Source organism: Ovis canadensis, chromosome 21, assembly GCF_042477335.2.
Source record: "Ovis canadensis isolate MfBH-ARS-UI-01 breed Bighorn chromosome 21, ARS-UI_OviCan_v2, whole genome shotgun sequence".
NCBI classification, from domain to species: Eukaryota; Metazoa; Chordata; class Mammalia; order Artiodactyla; family Bovidae; genus Ovis; species Ovis canadensis.
This window is the reverse complement of record NC_091265.1, coordinates 56,832,415-56,845,672: the sequence shown is the minus strand read 5'-3', so window position 1 is coordinate 56,845,672 and position 13,258 is coordinate 56,832,415.

The following is a 13,258-nucleotide window of genomic DNA, read 5'->3' as shown; positions in this document are numbered from 1 at the left end:
GCACACCCCAGGCATAAATCATGGTCTTTCCCACCGGGTCTCAGTCATGTAAATGTCCCCAGCCAGGCAGACATGGCTTGGGCACACAGAAGGGCCACCATGAGCACTGACTGACCCAAGCCATCCTGGACGAAGGTCCCAGGATAGGCCCCTGCAAGGATGGCAGTCTCTCGTGCTTTCCTTTCCACAGGCAGCCAACAAACCATTTCTAGAGCCAGAACTGAGCCTAATCCGATTCCTGCCTTCAAGAATTCATGACTGGACTCCCCTGGTGGCCCAGTGGTTAAGAATTCACCGGCCAATGCAAGGGATATGAGTTCAGTCCCTGGTCCGGGAAGATTCCCCATGCCATGGGGCAACTAAGCCTGAGTGCCACAACCGCTGAGCCCACACAACCTAGAGCCCATGTTCCTCACAAGAGAAGCCACTGCAATAAGAAACCCATGCACCATGACAAAGAGTAGCCCCCGCTCCAGCAACTAGAGAAAGCCTGCGTGCAGCAATGAAGACCCAGCACAGCCAAAAATAAACAAATAATTTAAAAAAAAATCATGGTTAATAAAAACCAGGATAATGCTTAAGTAGCTCTAACACAGAGGGACAAGGCCTAATATCTATGCCATGTGCATGGAGCTCAGGGAAACTTTTACAGAGATGGGAGCATTTGAGCTGGGTCTTGAAGTATGAGTAGGAGCTTGTGTGAGTTGAGAAGAATGAAAATGCATTACATATCAGGGGAACAGCCCATGAAAAGTCACAGAGGCATTACTGAGAATAGTTAAGTAAGGCATTGTTATCCACCTTGTACACAGAAGAGGACACTGAAGTTCAAAGCCTGCTTTGTCCAAGGTAGCATGGTTATAAAGAGCTAGGCTGGGATTGGAAACTGGGTCTTCTTATTTTAAATCCTGTGCCTTTTCCACCAACCTGTTGTCATCTTTCCAGTGGAGGTCGGTTTCTGAGCGGTGAGGTCTCACTGGTTAGGGTAGTGGGGTTGAAAAGAGGTCTGAGGGATGGGGGATGCACAGAGGGGCACACAGAGGGGGACTCTAACGGCAATAGAGATCATGCCTTTGAACCCCCCAGCAGAGAGCCGTCTCTGGGGGCAGACGTAGCAGAGCTGGGCAGATGCGTGGAGATTCCAGAGGTGGAATGCCATGGCTTTCTCATCTAGGGTCACCGTGGCAACAGGAGAATCACAGAGGGCCTGCCACTGTGGCCTTCCAGGCCCTGTCTCAGCTGGGCAGGAAGGAGGGGACCCAGCTTGGCTGGGGGCACTGGCAGGGGGCCCTGAGGTGGGTCAGCCAGGCCTGGATGCTGCCTCCAGGCTCTGTGTAGGGCACCTGCCAGCCCATACCCCTCTCTTGGGCCAATCACTGTATGAACAGGGCAGAAGCCAAGAAAGGAAAGGAGAGGTCTTGGCACAGCCGGACAGGGGAGCAGAGGGATCCTACCAGCCTGGGGCCTGGAAGCAAGACAGTTGACAACACCTCTACCCTGAAGCCAGCAGCCCTCATCCCTGAAGGGTCAAACAGACTCCACAGTCACAGATATGAACACATGAGCTCTGGCTACTGCAGGAAGACAACAGGGACCAGGAGAGGCAGAGAGGCTGGGACACACTCAGATCCAGCTTTACCAAGCCCCGTCCTGCCAATGACAATGGAATAGCGTGGAACAGGCCAGAGCCGGCCCAACCACTGATGCAAATCGAGAGGACTCATCACCGCCTTGGGGAGAACCCTGGGATCTCTGAGTTACCCCATTCCCATGGACTCTGTCCCCCTGAGGTCAGCCAGGTGAGGCACAGACCCCATCCACACCCCCCAACCCACCAGCTCAGGATTGGGGCTAATTGGCAGGGGAGGGGGAAGAGGGGCCTCGCAGGGGGACTGCACTGGGTGTGAGAGCACAAGGTGCTGTTAGGCATTCCCCACGAGTCAGGAGCCTCAGTTTTCTCATCTGTCAAATGGGCATGTAAGCAGTTTCACAGGCTATAGACAAAGAAATCAAAGTGTAGAGGCAGAAACTGACTTGCCTTGAGTCATAGAGAATTAGAGTCAGAGCTGAGATGTATGGGCAGGTCAGAGCAGTGTGTCTCCACTGTTCCAGCAGATTCCTGAGGTTCAGCTCCGCAAGCCAGCACTAACTGTTGGCTGAAATTGGTGTTGTGCTGGGCATTGTAGGAGGTAAGAAGAACAGGGAACGACGGTTTCTTCCATGTCTTCAGCACTGACTGGGTGCCAGGCAGTGCGTGTGTGCGCTGTCCCCTCAGTTGTGTCCAACCCTTTGTGACCCCATGGACTGTATGAAGCCCTACCAGGCTCCTTTGTCCATGGGATTCTCCAGGCAAGAACACTGGAATGGGTTGCCACGCCCTGCTCCTGGGGGTCTTCCCAGTCAGTGCTCTAAAACACTTTTTTAACAATGATCTCAGCTCATCATCGGAACTGGGGAATAGGAAGCATTGTCCACCCGTGACAGGTGGATGTCAAGCCCAGAGAGAAGGTAAGTAACCTGCCTGTCTCCATTCAAACCCCAGCCCTCCTGGTCCCAAGCCCTTGCGGTGATGCCTGGGTAAGCTGCCTCCTGTTTGGACCAGCCTGCTCTGAGTCTGCGTAAGGCTTTGAGGCAAGCCTTCCTCAGGAGGTGGCCAGACCCAAGAAGAGTGGGAGTGGATAACACAAGGGCACGTAAGAGTAAGCCATGGGGGCCATCAGGACCACCGAGCGAGCTGCCTTGAGTAGCCTTGACCGGCCTCAGACGCAGGTTGCCTGGCAACCCCAGGTCCATTCCATCTCCAACGCAGGCCAGGCCTCCAGAGTCAGCAGGTAAAACTACAGGACAGTCAGTGGCATATGAATGTTGGATAAACAGTGAATAACTTTTTAGTGTAAATATGTCCTACACTACATAGGTTCCTGGGGGAGGGCATCTGGAAGCAATGGCCCTTTCTATGCTAGCATCTCAGCTGCAGTGAATTGCTCCATCCATCGCCGCCTCCTTCCTACTGTTGACTTCTGGAGCCTGGCTGCTCAAAGGAAGGAGGGGTTGTCTGCAGTTCAGGTGTAACAATATCATTTAGAAGTTTTATTATTTTTTTGAAGATATTTTTCTAGGTGAGATTAACTTTTATTTATTTTTGGCTGTGCTGATTCTTTGCTGCTGTGTGGGTTTTTCTCTTATTACAGGGAATTATTATTATCCACAAGGGAAGCCCAAGAATACTCAAGTGGGGAGCCTGTCCCTTCTCCAGCAGATCTTCCAGACCCAGGAATCGAACCAGGGTCTCACCTGCATTGCAGGCAGATTCTTTACCAACTGAGTTATCAGGGAAGCCCCTTATTGCAGGGAGCAGCAGCTATTCTCTGGTTGTGGTGCATGGGCTTCTCATCGCAGTGGCTTCACTTGTGGAGCACGTGATCTAGGGCGTGTGGGCTTCAGAGGTCTCAGTTCCCAGGCTCTAGAGCGTAGGCTCAATAGTTGTGGCACACGGGCTTCATGGCTCCGTGGCACGTGGGATCTTCCCGGATCGGGAATCAAACCTGCGTCTCTTGCATTGACAGAGCGATTCTTTACCACTGAGCCACCAGGGAAGCCCTGGAAGGTTTTTTTAGAAATGCAGACTCCAAGGCCCCATCCTAGACCTATTCAGTTCAAATCAGTATTTGAACAGGGTCACAGGAGATCTGTGTGGACATGAAAGTTTGAGAGGCTAGCTTCGGACGATGATGAGAGAGATAAGGGAGATTTATTACTGTACTACACGCTTATTGTAAACAGGAAAATATAGAGCAGCAAAAACACAAAAATCACCAAAAGTATCATTTTGATGTATTTCATTCCAGTCTTTTCAGCAGCTTTTAGTTTATTCAACCATTACCAGTATCTAATTCCAGAACATTTCTGTCATCCCTAATGGAAATTTATTCTCATTACACAGTCACTTCCCATTCATTAGCAACCAAACCCTAGCAACCATTAATCTGCTTTCTATCTCTATGGATTTGCCTATTCTTGACATTTTATATAAATGGAATCATAATAGCGCTTGTTCTTTTATGTTTGGCTTCTTTCACTTACCCTGGTGGCTCAGAGGGTAAAGCGTCTGCCTGCAATGCGGGAGACTTGGGTTCAGTCCCTGCAGTGGGAAGATCCCTGGAGGAGGAAATGGCAACCCACTCCAGTACTCTTGCCTGGAGAATCCCATGGATGGAGGATCCTGGTGGGCTACAGTCCAGAGGGTCGCAAAGAGTCGGGCACAACTTCACTTTTCACTTTTCACTCTCACTTTTCTTTCACTTAGGATAATGTTTTCAAGACTCATCCATTTTGTTGCATGGATCAGTACAGTCCTTTTTGGGTTGAGTAGTATTTAATCGTATGGATGTTCCACAGTTTTTTTACTCATTCATCACTTGATGGATATTTGAATGGTTCTGATTCTTTGTCTATTATGTATATTCATATACAAGCTTTTTCTTTTTACTTCTGTCTTCTATGGACCCAAGAGTGAAACTGATGGGTCATATGGCAATTCCATGGTTACCTTTTCAAGGAACTACCAGGCTGTTTTCCACAGTGACTGTACCATTTTACACCCCTGCCAGCACAGCATGAGGACTCTAACTTCCCCACATCCTCTCCAACACTTTATTTTCTTTTCTTGTTGCTTAGTCGCTAAGTTGTGTCCGATTTTTTGTGACCCCAGGGACTGCAGTATGCCAAGGCTCCTACGTCCTTCACTATCTCCTGGAGTTTTCTCAGATTCATGTTGAGAAGTCGGCGGTACTAGCTAACCATCTCATCCTCTGGCCGCGTTCTCCTTTTGCCTTCCATCTTTCCTAGCATCAGAGTTCTTTTCCAAAGAGTTTACTCTTCACATCAGGTGGCCGAAGTATTGAAACTTCAGATCCAGCATCAGTCCTTCCAATGAATATTCAGGACTGATTTCCTTTAGGATTGATTGATTTCATCTCCTTGCTGTCCAAGGGACTCTCAAGAGTCTTCTCTAGCACCAAAATTCAAAAGCATCAATTCTTCAGTGCTCAGCCTTCTTGATGGTCCAACTCTCACATCTGTACATGACTACTGGACTACTGACTATTTTAGAAGAAATGTGTATATACTAGTAGGTGTGCAGCGGTACCTTACTGTGGTTTTGGTTCGCACTTCTTTAAAGACAAATGACGTTGAACATCTCATTCTCCCACTCTTGGTTGTCTTTTCACCTTCATGAGAGCTTCCTCTGATGCACAGCATTTTTAAAATTTTGAGCAAGTCTCAGTTCAGTTCAGTTCCTCAGTCGTGTCTGACTCTTTGCAACCCCATGGACTGCAGCATGCCAGGCCTCCCTGTCCAATACCAACTACCAGCGTTTACTCAAACTCATGTCCATTGAGTTGGTGATGCCATTCAACCATCTCATCCTCTGTCATCCCCTTCTCCTCCCGCCTTCAATCTTTCCCAGCATCAGGGTCTTTTCAAATGAGTCAATTCTTCACATCAGGTGGCCACAGTATTGGAGTTTCAGCTTCAGTGTCAGTCCTTCCAATGAATATTCAGGACTGATTTCCTTTAGGATGGACTGGTTAGATCTCATTGCAGACCAAGGGACTCTCAAGAGTCTTCTCCAACACTACAGTTCAGAAGCATCAATTATTTTGTGCTCAGCTTTCTTTATAGTCCAACTCTCACAGCTATAAATGGCTACTGAAAAAAACATAGCTTTGACTAGATGGACCTTTGTTGGCAAAGTAATGCCTCTGGTTTCTAATATGCTGTCTAGGCTGGTCATAACTTTTCTTCCAAGGAGCAAGCATCTGTTCATTTCATGGCTGCAATCACCATCTGCAGTGATTTTGACCCCCTCAAAATAAAATCTGTCACTGTTTCCACTGTTTCCCCATCTATTTCCCATGAAGTGATGGGACCAGATGTCATGATCTTCGTTTTCTGAATGTTGAGCTTTAAGCCAACTTTTTCACTCTTCTTTCATTTTCATCAAGAGGCTCTTTAGTTCTTCTTCACTTTCTGCCATAAGGGTGGTGTCATCTGCATATCTGAGGTTATTGATACTTCTCCTGCCAATCTTGATTCCAGCTTGTGCTTCATCCAGCCCAGCATTTCACATGATGTACTCTGCATAGAAGTTAAATAAGAGGGTGACAATATACAGCCTTGACGTACTCCTTTCCCGATTTGGAACCAGTCTGTTGTTCCATGTCCAGTTCTAACTGTTGCTTCCTGACCTGCATACAGGTTTCTCAAGAGGCAGGTCAGGTGGTCTGGTATTCCCATCTCTTTCAGAATTTTCCACAGTTTGTTGTGATCCACACAGCCAAAGGCTTTGGCATAGTCAATAAAGCAGAAATAGATGTTTTTCTGGAACTCTCTTGTCTTTTCAATGATCCATCAGATGCTGGCAATTTGATCTCTGGTTCCTCTGCCTTTTCTAAAACCAGCTTGAACATCAGGGAGTTCATGGTTCACATACTGTTGAAGCCTGGCTTGGAGAATTTTGAGCACTACTTTGCTAGTGTATGAGATGAGTGTAATTGTGCAGTAGTTTGAGCATTCTTTGGCATTGCCTTTCTTTGGGATTGGAATGAAAACTGACCTTTTCCAGTCCTGTGGCCTCTGCTGAGTTTTCCAAATTTCCTGGCATATTGAATAAAGCATTCTTTCACAGCGTCATCTTTTAGGATTTGAAATAGCTCAACTGGAATTCTACACCTCTACTAGCTTTGTTCATAGTGATGCTTCCTAAGGCCCACTTGACTTCACATCCCAGGATGTCTGGCTCTAGGTGAGTGATCACACCATCATGATTATCTGGGTTATGATGATCTTTTTTGTACAGTTCTTCTGTGTATTCTTGCCACCTCTTCTTAATATCTTCTGCTTCTGTTAGGTCTATATCATTTCTGTCCTTTATTGAGCCCATCTTTGCATGAAATGTTCCCTTGGTATCTCTAATTTTCTTGAAGAGATTTCTGGTCTTTCCCATTCTATTGTTTTCCTCTATTTCTTTGCATTGATCACTGAGGAAGGCTTTTTTATCTCTCCTTGCTATTCTTTGGAACTCTGTATTCTCATGGGTATATCTTTCCTTTTGTCCTTTGCCTTTCACTTCTTTTCTTTTCACAGCTATTTGTAAAGCCTCCTCAGACAACCATTTTGCGTTTTTGCATTTCTTTTTCTTGGGGATGGTCTTGATCCCTGTCTCCTGTACAATGTCATGAACCTCCCTCCATAGTTCATTAGGCACTCTGTCTATCAGATCTAGTCCCTTAAATCTATTTCTCACTTCCATTGTTTAATCATAAGGGACTTGATTTAGGTCATACCTAAGTGGTCTAGTGGTTTTCCCTACTTTCTTCAATTTAAGTCTGAATTTGGCAATAAGGAATTCATGATCTGAGCCACAGTCAGCTCCCGGTCTTGTTTTTGCTGACTGTATAGAGTTTCTCCATCTTTGGCTGCAAAGAATATAATCAATCTGATTTCAGTATTGACCGTCTCATGATGTTCATGTGTAGAGTCTTCTCTTGTGTTGTTGGAAGAGGGTGTTTGCTATGACCAGTGCATTCTCTTTGCAGAACTCTGTTAGCCTTTGCCCTGCTTCATTCCGTACTCCAAGGCCAAATTTGCCTGTTACTCGAGGTATCTCTTGACTTCCTACTTTTGCATTCCAGTCCCCTATAATGAAAAGGACATCTTTTTTGGGTGTTAGTTCTAGAAGGTCTTGTAGGTCTTCATAGAACCATTCAAATTCAGCTTCTTCAGCATTACTGATCGGGGCATAGACTTGGATTACTGTGATATTGAATGGTTTGCCTTGGAAATGAACAGAGATCATTCTGTCGTTTTTGAGATTGCATCCAAGTACTGCATTTTGGGCTCTTTGGTTGACTTTGATGGCTACTCCGTTTCTTCTAAGGGATTCTTGCCCACACTAGTAGACATAATGGTCATCTGAGTTAAATTCACCCATTCTGGTCCATTTTAGTTTACTTATTCCTAAAATGTCGATGTTCACTCTTGCCATCTGCTGTTTGACCACTTCCCATTTGCCTTTATTCATGGATCTAACATTCCAGGTTCCTATGCAATATTGCTGTTTACAGCATCAGACTTTGTTTCCATCACCAGTCACATCCACAGCTGGGTGTTGTTTTTGCTTTGGCTCCATCTCTTCAGTCTTTTTGGAGTTATTTCTCCACTGATCTCCAGTAGCATATTGGGCACTTACCGACCTGGGGAAGTCTGCTGCTGCTGCTAAGTTGCTTCAGTCGTGTCCAACTCTGTGTGACCCCATAGACAGCAGCCCACCAGGCTCCCCCGTCCCTGGGATTCTCCAGGCAAGAACCCTGGAGTGGGTTGCCATTTCCTTCTCCAATGCATGAAAGTGAAAAGTGAAAGTGAAGTCGCTCAGTCGTGTCCGACTAGTAGTGACCCCATGGACTGCAGCCTACCAGGCTCCTCTGTCCATGGGATTTTCCAGGCAAGAGTACTGGAGTGGGGTGCCATTGCCTTCTCCGTGGGGAAGTCTAGTTTACCTATTTTTTCTTTTGTTGCTTGTGTGTTTGGTGCTGTGTCTAAGAAACCATGGCTAAATCCAAGATTATAAAAATTTACCCTTAGGGACTTTCCTGGCAGTCCAGTAGTTAAGACTTCATGCATCCACTGCAGAGGGTGAGGGTTCAACCCCTGGCTGGGGAAAAAAGCTGCAATCCCGCATCCCGCATGCCTCATGGTTCGGCCAAAAACGAATTCAAAGGACTTCCCTGGTGTCCCAGTGCTGCAACTACCGAGCCCAGGCACTGCAGAACTCCTGCACCACAACTAGAGGCAAGCCCAGGCACTGCAGGCGAAAGAGGCTGCGTACTGCAGTGAAGATGCAGTGCAACCAAAAATAAGCAAATTTTTTTCAAAAATGAAAAATATGATTTAAAAAAATAAGAAAAAGAAAGACCCCCTGTACCACAAGTAAGCCCTGACACAGCCAAATTAATTTCTTCATCTTATTAATATGGTATATTACATTGATTAATTTTCATATACTGAACCACACTTGTTTTCCTGGGATTAGTATCAGTTGGTTATTTGGGACCATATGGGGCTAGGGGAAAAAAGGAGGTACTGTAGAATTATAAGAAACCATTAGTGTGAAAGTTTTGAAAACTGTAACACACTTTAGTATTTAAGGAATCTTTTGTTTAATTTTAAAAAAAGAGGGAAAAATTTTTTTCTAGTATTTTGTTGAGGAGTTTTAAATCTATATTCATAAGGGATATTGGCTTATAAATTTCTTTCCTTATGAGGTCTTTGGCTTTAGTATCAAAGTAATACTGGCATAACCCAAGAAACACACTCCTTTATTTTTTTGGAAGAGTTTGAGAAGGATTGGTATTAATTCTTTTTTAAATGTTTGAGAGAATTCACCAATAAAGGAGTCTGGTCTTGTCCTTTTCTTTATTGGACTTTCTTTTTTTGGTTACTGATTTAATCTCTTGTTATAGGCTTCTTCTGATTTTTTATTTCTTCTTTATTGGACTTTCTTTTTTTGGTTACTGATTTAATCTCTTGTTATAGGCTTCTTCTGATTTTTTATTTCTTCTTTATTGGACTTTCTTTTTTTGGTTACTGATTTAATCTCTTGTTATAGGCTTCTTCTGATTTTTTATTTCTTCTTTATTGGACTTTCTTTTTTTGGTTACTGATTTAATCTCTTGTTATAGGCTTCTTCCAATTTTTTATTTCTTCTTGAGTCAGTATTAGTAGTTCATTTGTACCTAGGAATTTGTCCTTTTCATTTAGGTAATCTGATTTGTTGATAAACAATTATTCATAGTATTCTGTTATAATCCTTTTTATATCCATAAGGGTGATAGTAATGTACCTCCATGTATTTCTGATCTTAGTGATTTGAGCTTTTTTTTCCCCTTGCTCTAACAAAAGTTTCATCCATTTTGTTGCTCTTTTCAAAGAAGTGCTTCTGTTTTCACTGGTTCTCTCTGCTGCTTTTCTATTCTGTATTTCCTTTATTTCCACTCTAATCTTTATTATTTTCTTCCCTGGTAGTTCAGCTGGTAAAGGACCCGCCTGCAATGCAGGAGACCCCAGTTCAATTCCTGGGTCAGGAAGATCTGCTGGAGAAGGGATAGGCTACCCACTCCAGTATTCTTGGGCTTCCCTTGTGACTCAGCTGGGAAAGAATCCACCTGCAGTGCAGGAGACCTGGGTTTGATTCCCGGGTTGGGAAGATCCCCTGGAGAAGGGAAAGGCTACCCACGCCAGTATTCCAGCTTAGAGAATTCAGTGCATGGGGGTCGCAAAGAGTCGGACACGACTGAGTGACTTTCACTTTCCTTTTGCTTACTTTGGTGTTGTTTTGTTCTTCCCTTTCTAGTCCCTTAACTTGGAAATTTAGGGCTGGACTTGAGTAAGAGATATGAGGTTGGAGACTCCATAGCCATCTTGCTGCCAAGAAGGAGCACCAATCTGAGAATATAGTTAAGCCAGGATGCGGACAAGAAAGACACTAGATCTTAAGGACAGCGCTTAGCCCCTGAATCATCCACGTCTGAAGCAAGTTCTGTTGCCAGACACTCAGTTACATGATTCAGTAAATTTCCCTTGTGCTCATAAAAAAAATGTTGGAAGTTCAGATCACTGATCTGAAATCTTCTTTTTATTATAGATGTTTATTTAGAGCTATAACTTTTCCTCTGAGAACTGCTTTTACTGCAGTTCTTGTAAGTTTCGGTGTGCTGAATTTTCACTTATCCCATATAATTTCCCTTGTGATTTCATTTTTATCCATTGGGCTTTTAAGAAAGGTTTTTTAGTTTGTTTTGTGTTTTTGTTTTTTTTTTCTGTGCTGTGCAGCATATGAGATGTTTGATCAGGGATTGAACCCATACCCCCTGCAGTGAAAGTGTGAAGTCTTAACCGCTGGACTGCCAGGGTTGCAAAAGATATTAACAATAATTTCCACATATATTCCACAAAATTTTCAGTTTTCCTTCTTATTAATTTCTAGTTTAATTTCATTCTGGTCAAAGAAAATACTTCATAATTAGTTCAGTATTTTTAAATTTACTGAGACTTGTTTTATAAATATGGTCTCTTTGAGGGAATGTTTCTTGTACTCTTGAAAAGAAGGTGTATTCTGCTTTCTTGGGGTAGAGTTAGGTCTATTTGGTTTGTAGCATTGTTCAGATCTTCTATTTTCTTGTTTATCTTTTGTATAGTACAGTTGACCCTTGGACAATGCTAGGGCTGGGGCACCAATTCTCCATGCAGTTTGTAAATATATAGTTGGGCCTCTGTAAAAGCAGAAACATCACTTTGCCAACGAAGGTCCATATAGACAAAGCTGTAGTTTTGCCGGTAGTCATGTATAGGTGTAAGAGCTGGACCATAAAGAAGATCAGCGCTGGCTCTGAGAACTGAGGCTTTCGAACTGTGGTGCTGGAGAAGACTCTTGAGCGTCCCTGGGACTGCAAGATCAACCCTGAATATTCACTGGAAGGACTGATACCAAAGCTGAAACTCCAATATTTGGCCACCTGATGCTGAGAGCAGACTCATTAGAAAAGCCCCTGTGTTGGGAAAGATTGAAGGCAGGAGGAGAAGGTGGCGACAGAAGATGAGATGGTTGGATGGCATCAAAGACTCCATGGACATGAGTTTGAGCAAACTCTGGGAGATAGTGAAGGATAGGGAAGCCTGGTGTGCTGTAGTCCATGGAGTTGCAAAGAGCTGGAATGACTTCCAATTGAACCACAACAATTGTATCCACAGATAAAACCAACATATGCTGTGTAGTACCATAGTATGCATTTATTTAAAAGAGTCCACACACAGTGGACCCATGCACTACAAACCCATATTGTTTATGGATCAACTGTAGTTCTACCCATTACTGAAAGTGAAATACTGAAGTCTTTATTATCATTGAACTATTTCTCCCTTTAATTCTGTCAAGTTTTGCCTCAGATATTTTGGGGCTCTGAAGTTAAATGAATATATGTTTATAATTATTATATTTTTTGGTGGATTGAGCCTTCTTTTTTTATATGATGTCTCTCCTAATAATTTTGGCCTTAGAGTCTGTTTTTTTCTATTACAGTCACTTCATCTCTTTTTTTGTTGTTGTTGTTAGTCTCTGGAATATATTTTCTTTCCTTTCACTTTCAACCTACTTGAGCTAAAGAAAGTCTTATAGACAGCATATTGTTAGATTATATGTGTTTTTATTTAATTAATTAATTTATTTGGCCATACCACACAGCTTGTGGGATTTCAGTTCCCTGACCAGGGATTGAACGTGGACCCTCAGTAGTGAAAGCACAAAGTCCTATCCACTGGACCAGCAGAAAGCTGTGTGGCCTTTCTCTAGTTATGATGAACAGGGCTACTCTTCTTTGCTATGCATGGGCTTCTCATTTCGGTGGTTTCTCTCATTGTGGAACACAGGCTAGGGTGCACAGGCTTTAGTATTTGTGGAGCACGGGCTCGGTAGTTAAGGCACACAGGCTTAGTTGCCCCAAGGTATTTGTGATCTTCCTGGAGTAAAGATCGAACTCATGTCCTTTGCATTGATAGGTGGATTCTTAACCATTGAACCACTAGGGAAGTCTTGGGAATGTGTTCTTAATTCCTGAAGGATAGTTTCACAAGATACAGAATTCCTCATTAACCTTTTCACCCATCCTTCCAAAACTTATCCCACTACCTTCTGACCTCCAAGGTTCCTGATGAAAAATATGAGTCTTATTGAGATTCCCTTGCATGTGATCAGCCACTTTCTATTGCTGCTTTAAGGATTCTCTTTTTGGTTTGGGCCTTTTACCATAAATATTGCCTAATCTGTGAAACATCACCAAGAATACTAACATATGCATAATGGAAATCCCGGAAAGAGAGGTAGAAGAGAAACTGGGGAAAAGAATATTTGAAGGGAAAAATGGATGAAAATCTCAGTTCAATGCAAGATAAAATCTACACATCCAAGAAGCTCAATTAACCCCTATTATGATAAACTCCAAACAGTGTTCAGATAAAACTGATTCTGACAGTTTTGCCAGTGTATTAGCTGTTTTTGTGAATGAATGGATTCTTGGAATTCCCTACTTCATTTTCACTGACATCCTCAGATTTTTATTTTTTTAAACACAGAATTTTTTTAACATAATAATTATTTCATATATAAACTTTGCATTTTTTCACTTAATATTATACAACAAGC